Source organism: Mytilus galloprovincialis, chromosome 9 (genome assembly GCF_965363235.1).
Source record: "Mytilus galloprovincialis chromosome 9, xbMytGall1.hap1.1, whole genome shotgun sequence".
In the NCBI taxonomy this organism is placed as follows: domain Eukaryota; kingdom Metazoa; phylum Mollusca; class Bivalvia; order Mytilida; family Mytilidae; genus Mytilus; species Mytilus galloprovincialis.
In genome coordinates, this window is record NC_134846.1 from 12,005,414 (window position 1) to 12,013,155 (window position 7,742).

At 31.1% G+C, this 7,742-nt stretch overlaps 1 long non-coding RNA gene across 1 annotated transcript; it reads left to right on the forward strand.

Moving 5' to 3' along the window:
* LOC143044412 (uncharacterized) lies at positions 1 to 7,466 on the forward strand. The gene is made up of 3 exons (XR_012968676.1): positions 1 to 146; positions 3,964 to 4,099; positions 4,825 to 7,466. It is a non-coding gene; the product is annotated as an uncharacterized LOC143044412 (long non-coding RNA).
* Positions 7,467 to 7,742: the final 276 nt, after the last annotated feature.

The window sequence follows — 7,742 nt, forward strand, 5'->3', positions numbered from 1 at the left end:
TGAAAGTGAATTGAAATTACCAAAACAGTTATTTTACTGAAATTTAACATGGAATAGATACCAGGATATTCCAATTTATAATACTTCTGGCAATAAATTTTCATTGAACCTCTTTGTCGATCCAACCTGAACATAAATGGATACAGGTAAGTTAATACAAAGTCTTTAATGATTTAAGAAACTTCAAATAACACTGAAAGTTGAAACCTTTTTTTAATGGATGTATTCTACCAGTGGTGTTAACCAGATGTGGATTCTCAAAAATTCGAAAGATCTACTACTTAACCTTCGATCACAATCTTTGCAATTTTGCAACAACATAAAAACTTTTGATTTTTCTACGCTATATACTACTATTCCTCATGCTCAGTTGAAAGATCGACTTCACCATCTCATAAAACAGAGCTTTTTCTATAAAAATGGGAATCGTAGATACAAATTTCTTGTTTTGGGATACAATAATTCATATTTTGTGAAGAATCACACTGAATCTTCCAGAAAATATACTGAAGATGATATTATTAAAATGCTGGACTTTTTGATCGACAATATATTTGTTGAGTTTGGAGGATTTATATTTCAACAGACAGTCGGTATTCCAATGGGTACTAATTGTGCACCACTGCTGGCTGATTTGTTTTTGTATTCGTATGAAGCAGAATTTATTCAGAACCTTCTTAAAGACAAAAAGAAAAAGCACCTTGCGAAATTCTTTAATTTTACTTTCCGATATATTGATGATGTTTTATCATTGAACAACCCATACTTCAGCCAATACTTACATCTCATATATCCCAGTGAACTTGAAATTAAGGATACTACTGATACTAGAAGGACTGCTTCATACCTTGATCTTTTCCTCAATATTGACGTAGATGGACGACTTCACACGAAAATCTATGATAAACGGGACGATTTCAACTTCCCAATTATCAAGGAGAAGGGGCTTTAAGGGACAAAATTGGCCTCAATTTCGAGAATTTATCAAATTCTACTTATTCGTATGCGTATGGCTTTCTTTTTCCGTTGGATATATTCATTTTATAAAAAAAAATGTTTTTTTGTAGTTATGACGTCATAATGCCGTGTTTTGACAACACTTCACGAGCATATTTGTTGGTTTTTCACAATTTTTTACTCATTTTCATTAACTTTTTTTACGAAAAAGGTACCAGCGCATTCTTGCCCCAACGAAATATTTTGTCAGAGCAATAATACCAAGAAAAAGCATCTTATGTTGAAATATTTCAGTGGGGCAAAGCTGCGCTCATACTGAATTTTAATTAAAAACTTGCTCAAAACCGGCATCAAAGTTCCAAAATTTTCGTCCGTTTTTCATATATACCGTTATCGGACTAAGGTTGACCGAGAACAGTTGTATTTTTTTAACATATTTTTTTTGTCAATGGTTGATAATAATAAAAGTTTCATTATAGAAAGTAAATTATAAAGTGTTTTTCTTCATATTAAAGTATAACATATTCTCTCAAGTACAGCCTAGCCTTGGTCGTCTATATTTATTGTAAGTGATTCCCGATTGTGACTGTTTTGCTGAATGTGAATTCGCATTACTATAAGACGTGTTTCTGTACCTGTTTATCCCAAATTCATGTATTTAGTTTACATGTTTAATGTTATATTTGTAATTCTCATCGGATTTTGACAAATATGTTGACGTCTTTTTATTATATTTAGGTGTTACGGATAGAAAAATTAATCACCGCCTTTATTGATTATATTAAATTTTGTACGATTATTTACGTTTGAAGTTGGATTCATAACAAACTGGACATATATATATTACAGTTAATTGCTATTAATAAGTATTGCAATATGCATTTTGTTTAAATTAATTATCAGTATTTAGTTCTGATATAATCTTAAATCAATCCTAATTCTATCTCACTTTGATAGTTTTTCATATGTGACGTCATGCTGTTTCTAAATTTCATAAATTCAAATGTGGCATAACATTTGTACCTTTTCGCCATCGTATGTGACGTCACATTTTTGTAATTACGTTGACGCCTGGACTGATTCGGGTGTGTCTATTCTGTGTTAAACTTTAATAGCATTATGTATTCGGGTTTAGTTTTCTGTAATTAGTTAATACTTCAGTTTTATTATGTATATCTCTTTCATATTCATTTGTTAAAATTTACAGTTTGCAATAGCATGAATTGTTCTATATAATAAGGATGTTCTTATCCCGGGCATAAAAACAATGCCGTATTTGGCAAAACCTGTTCAACTTTTGATCTTCAGTGCTGTACAACTTTGTACCTTTTTCACTTTCGATCTTTTATATCTGGGCGTTATGTATTCGGGTTTAGTTTTCTGTAATTAGTTAATACTTTAGTTTCTTTATGTATATCTCTTTCATATTCATTTGATAAAATTTACTGTTTGCAATAGCATGAATTGTTCTATATAATAAGAATGTTCTTATCCCGGGCATAAAAACAATGCCGTATTTGGCGAAACCTTTTCAACTTTTTATCTCCAGTGCTGTACAACTTTGTACTTTTTCACTTTCGATCTTTTATATCTGGGCGTCACTTGTAAGTCCTGTGTGGACAAGGCGCGTTTTTGGCGTATTGAATTTTAAACCTGATGCTTTTTGTTATCTATTAATCATGTTTTTCTTTATCTAATATGTTCTCCTATTTATTTGTATTGTAGTCCTGTAATATTATGTTGTTATTTCAATGTTATATTTAACTTTGCCATTAAAGTGCGAGGTTTGGCATGCCACAAAACCAGGTTCAACCCACCACTTTTATTCCCCTTTAAAAGTGTCCTGTACCAAGTCAGGAAGATGGCCATTGTTATATTATTGTTCGTTTCTGTGTGTGTTGCATTTTAACGTTGAGTCGTTTGTGTTTTCTCTTATTTTTGAGATATTGAGATCAGACGTGGCACGGTACTTGTCTATCCCAAATTCATGTATTTGGTTTTCTTGTTATATTTGTTATACTCGTGGTGTTTTGTCTGATGCTTGGTCCGTTTCTGTGTGTGTTACGTTTCGGTGTTATGTCGTTGTTCTCTTATATTTAATGCGTTTCCCTCGGTTTTAGTTTGTTACCCCGATTTCGTTTTTTGTCCTTGGATTTATGAGTTTTGAACAGCGGTATACTACTGTTGCCTCTATTTATGGATTATCTTTTCATTCTAACTCATTCGGAAACTATGAAAGAAATAAAATGACAATGGGGTATCATGTCTGACTCAATATCAGTTCATGTACAACAAAGACACAAAAAGCAAAGGAACATCACTTGTTTCGTTGTTCTTCATTTAAAGTCACAGCGAGGCCTTCTATGTTAAATCAGAAATTAGAATTGATATATTTCATTCTCTTAATATGCTGACTTTTGAACGTCCGTCACTTGTATGTTTATTTACATTTATGTATAAATATAAGAAAAACTCCTTTAAATAACCTGAAAAATATCGTGTCAGGTCTTGCCTTAAATATGTACAGAAATAAAGAACCAAATACCATAATTATTAAAAATTAAGCATGGAAGTTTAACCAATCTAGTCATTAAAACAATGTTAGAAAGCATTTAGTTTTGTGCATGAACAATTATGTGCAATCCATTCGTTTGATGTGTCTGAGCTTTTTATTTTGCAATTTTCCCCTGAGTCCGGTTATTTTGTTTTTTCATTTTTGATCAAAACGTAATGTGTCTACTGTGTTTGTATACTTTATTTTTGTATTTGCCTTTTTAGTCATTTGTTTTTCCGGCTTGCTCTACTAAGAGAACTTTACCGATACAACCAAAAGTGCTGAAAGTGGCGTTAAACACAAACAAGCCATTAACCAATCACTAGCAAAGAACATACTTTTATATATGGCATTGTATGAAAAAAGCATACACACTTTAAATATACATGTAGATACAGTCTACAAAACAAATAATCCTTATCACGGTATGCATTACAATGTTATTCTTCCAGAAGAATGTCCTGCAATGGACACGGGAGACGAATATGATTTGGTCGATATCTCCATATATGAGCTTTCTGAGATAAATGAAACAGAAAATATCAACAACAGTGGTCTTAGTAGACAAAGAAGCTCATTTAGAAACAGGTATGATATATATGTGATAAAGACATTTCTATTGTACATTTAAGTAATTTGAAACTAGAAAGATAACATTTTCAGTTTTGTTAAATACATTTAAAGGACACTTATTTTTGTTTTCACTCCACACATAGCTTTATATACGTGTGTGTGTGTGTGTTTTTTGACGAATTGGAAATTAATATTTTTTAAAAGGCCAATGCATATATGTCAAATGTATGTCATTAGACCACGAAAATAAAGCAATTTATGTAGGTAATCTCCGCCAATCTTTCAATTCGTTTAACGAATGAGACGAAACTCTGATTATTTCACTACCATGAGCAACACGATGGGAGCGACATACGGACCACCACGAACATTGTAAAAAAAAATACGGACCACCACGAACACTGTAAAGTAAGACATTCAGCCTAATAGTGCAACACTGACATGAAATTGACTAGTATAGTCTAGTCTTGTATTGTCCAACTTACTTGAATAAGAAATCAATTATATTCACGTTGTATATTAATGAAACTGCGAGTTAAATGTATCTTAATATCCGGAAAACGTGACGCTATGACTGAACTCTGTTCTCATGCTCGTATTTTTCTACATAATTTTAGTGCCTCCCAATTTTTTCCAACAAATTTTGTTATCATGGTATATACACAATCTACATAATATTTTCTGACATATTATTCAGTTATAGTAACAGTAGTTTAAATACAAAGTATACACAATTTCAGGAGGTGCTGTTTCTGGTCAATTATATTTCCCTGGATAGTGTTTCCTACTACTGCAGGGAATTTACTTCCAGATGTCATCGGTAGACGGTATAGTCGAGATGGACACATTTCTTCAATAGTAACTCTAAAAACAGCCGTTGGAATTCTTGTGGTTTTAATGTATATTAGGTTTAGTCCTAGAAGAGTAGAAGGTCTTCAGTTAAAGTATGACATAGTTCAAATAATAATAATAGTTTTTATTGTTATTTCAATCTGTATATATTTATTTCTTATAGTATATATATTATGTTTTCATTATTTTTGGACACGTTCATATTCCAAACGGAAACATCTTTTTTTGAAAATGTCGTTTATTGTAATTTTTACACCATGTAACATTGCATATCTAGCAATGAAAGTAAGCATTCATTTAACATGTAAAGTTCAATCAGAAAATGAAAACAGTTTAACGATACATATAATTTACGAATGTTTCTTTATCGTGTTTCTAATATTTCAAATGATTTTTTTGTGTATGTCTTCAGGGAAAAATTTGTACCGATCTTGTCTTACTCACTATGCTGCAACAATAGTTATAGCATCAAATGTAGCAATTGCTTTCTATAATTCTGTTAAAAACCACTTTGAAGAAGTTTTACACCATAATGACAAACTCGAATGTTCAAACCAAACAACTGCATCATTAGTATACGAATCTACAAAATTGTACCTAGAACCTACAGTGATTGAAAACTCTCTTCTATGCATACTTGTACTCAAAGAAATATTTACCCGAAGCCAGGATAATGAAGCAGACAATGAAATAACAGCACCCACTTATTACATTAAGCATAAAATATTGTGTATATTTTTATTATCTATAGCTTTTATTTTTCCATATTTTTTACTCAAAATATTGCTTTTTAAAAATAGAAATATCAGTAACAATTTCTACCTTTTTCAAGCATGCGCATATGCAATCGTCAAGTTAGTTATGTATTTAGTGTTGATTAAATGTTTTCACCTTCTTGCTGTGAAAGGTACTTATTACTCAAAATCAACTGAAACATCTCTTAAATTAAGTCATTACTTGATTTTATTCAGTGCTTTTGGATCAGAAATATTTTTTGGAATCAATTTTGTAGCAGCAGTCAGTGTAACGGGAAAAGAAAGTTTTGCAGTAAACAATATTTTACAGTTCATAACTACCTATGTACAGACTGTTTTAATCCTGCAGATGAAAGATTATAAGACAATAGATGACCGTCAAAATGCAATTTCGATATCAGGAACTTTTTTATTCCTGTCCTTTGTTAATTTTGGACTCTGGTTGTACGACACGTTCCTTGCAACTGTAAATTTTGATAAACATTATTATACAGCCCAATATTATGGATTCACAACAACGATGACACTAAGACATTTGTTTGTTCCTATTTTGATATTCTATCGTTTTAAATGTTTCATTTCTTTCTTTGAACTATCTGCCTTTACACCGTCATTCGTAGAACGGTTTCTTTCTTTTCTGGACAAAGTTAGCTCGAGAATGAGTTTTCGAAGACGTCAAAATTATGAGCAAATATAACAATTGCTATTTGGTCATACATGTATAGCTCGTAAACTGCTTTTGGTTATATATTGGTCAAGTATTGTTTCAACTGTATCCGATAATGAATTCATTGAAAGGTCATATCTATAAATTAGCTGTTTACTCAGTTTAAGCCTGTAACCCGGATTTGTTTTTTTCTCTCAATCGATTTGTGAATTTTGAATAGCAGTATACTACTGTGACCTTTATTTACAAAGCTTTGAATTTATTAAATACTTAGGCTTTCATACCTCAGGAACAGATTATAGCCCTTGGATAGTGTAAAATTCCCCACCCTCCCCGCAAAATAAAACCAAACTTATGTGTAGTGTGTAAAGGCGTATGACATATGGTGCATTGGTAGAAGGTGTATGGTGATATGGTGAAAGGAGGATGGTGTAATGGTGTGTGAGGAATGGTGTGATTGTGTAACTTGTATATAAAGTGTGATTATCAAAGTGTAGAACTATGCAAATCATTGAATAGAACTGATTTTTAATTTTGTACATTAATTTACATTATTGTGATCAAAATTCGTTTTTTTTTAAATAAATAAATAAATAAATATGTAGTCGCACGATTTCTTTGAAACTAAATTGCATTATGGGTTATTTCGGATGTGTAGATAGAATATGTACATTTGTAAGGTGTATGGTCCTAAGGTGTTAAATTTATGTTGTTATGGTACAGGGTGTATAGTGTAATGATGTGTGCTCAAATATAAATTTCAATCCTGGTATATATGATGAATTTATTTTCATAGTTTCCATTCGGTATTGAAAATAAAAAAAATCTCTCTGTTCCATATTTTTTAATAGTTAAGTTATATGTATAGATCACATCTACCTATTCTCTGTTAGGAAAAAATTATAGAAGGATGGGATCATGCGTATATGATAATAAGTACAAAATTAAATTTTAAATGGTGAATATTATGGTGCATAGCAATTTATGTTCCTTCTTGATGCTGTTGATTTAAAGACAACGCATATGCAATAAAACAAGATATTTTTTCATCGCTGACATTGTATTTTGATAAATACGTATGCATTGCCTCTGATTAAACATATTAACGAATTTGTTTTTGTTTTTGTCTTTGTATCAATCGATTGTTCCGTACGACGTTACATATGTTGTTGAAGTAAGAAGCAGTAACGTGAAGTTGAAAGTCGATTCACTCGGAGTAAAATTTATACAAGTTCATTATACAGCAAACAATTTGAAATGTAATTCAAATTAATGTACAAGTAAGATGATGGTTCACTAATCTTGAAGAATTTTTAATTTTAACTCATGTACACTGAAGATTTAACTTAAGTAGTCATGACAACATAAAATGTCAACTTAGAAC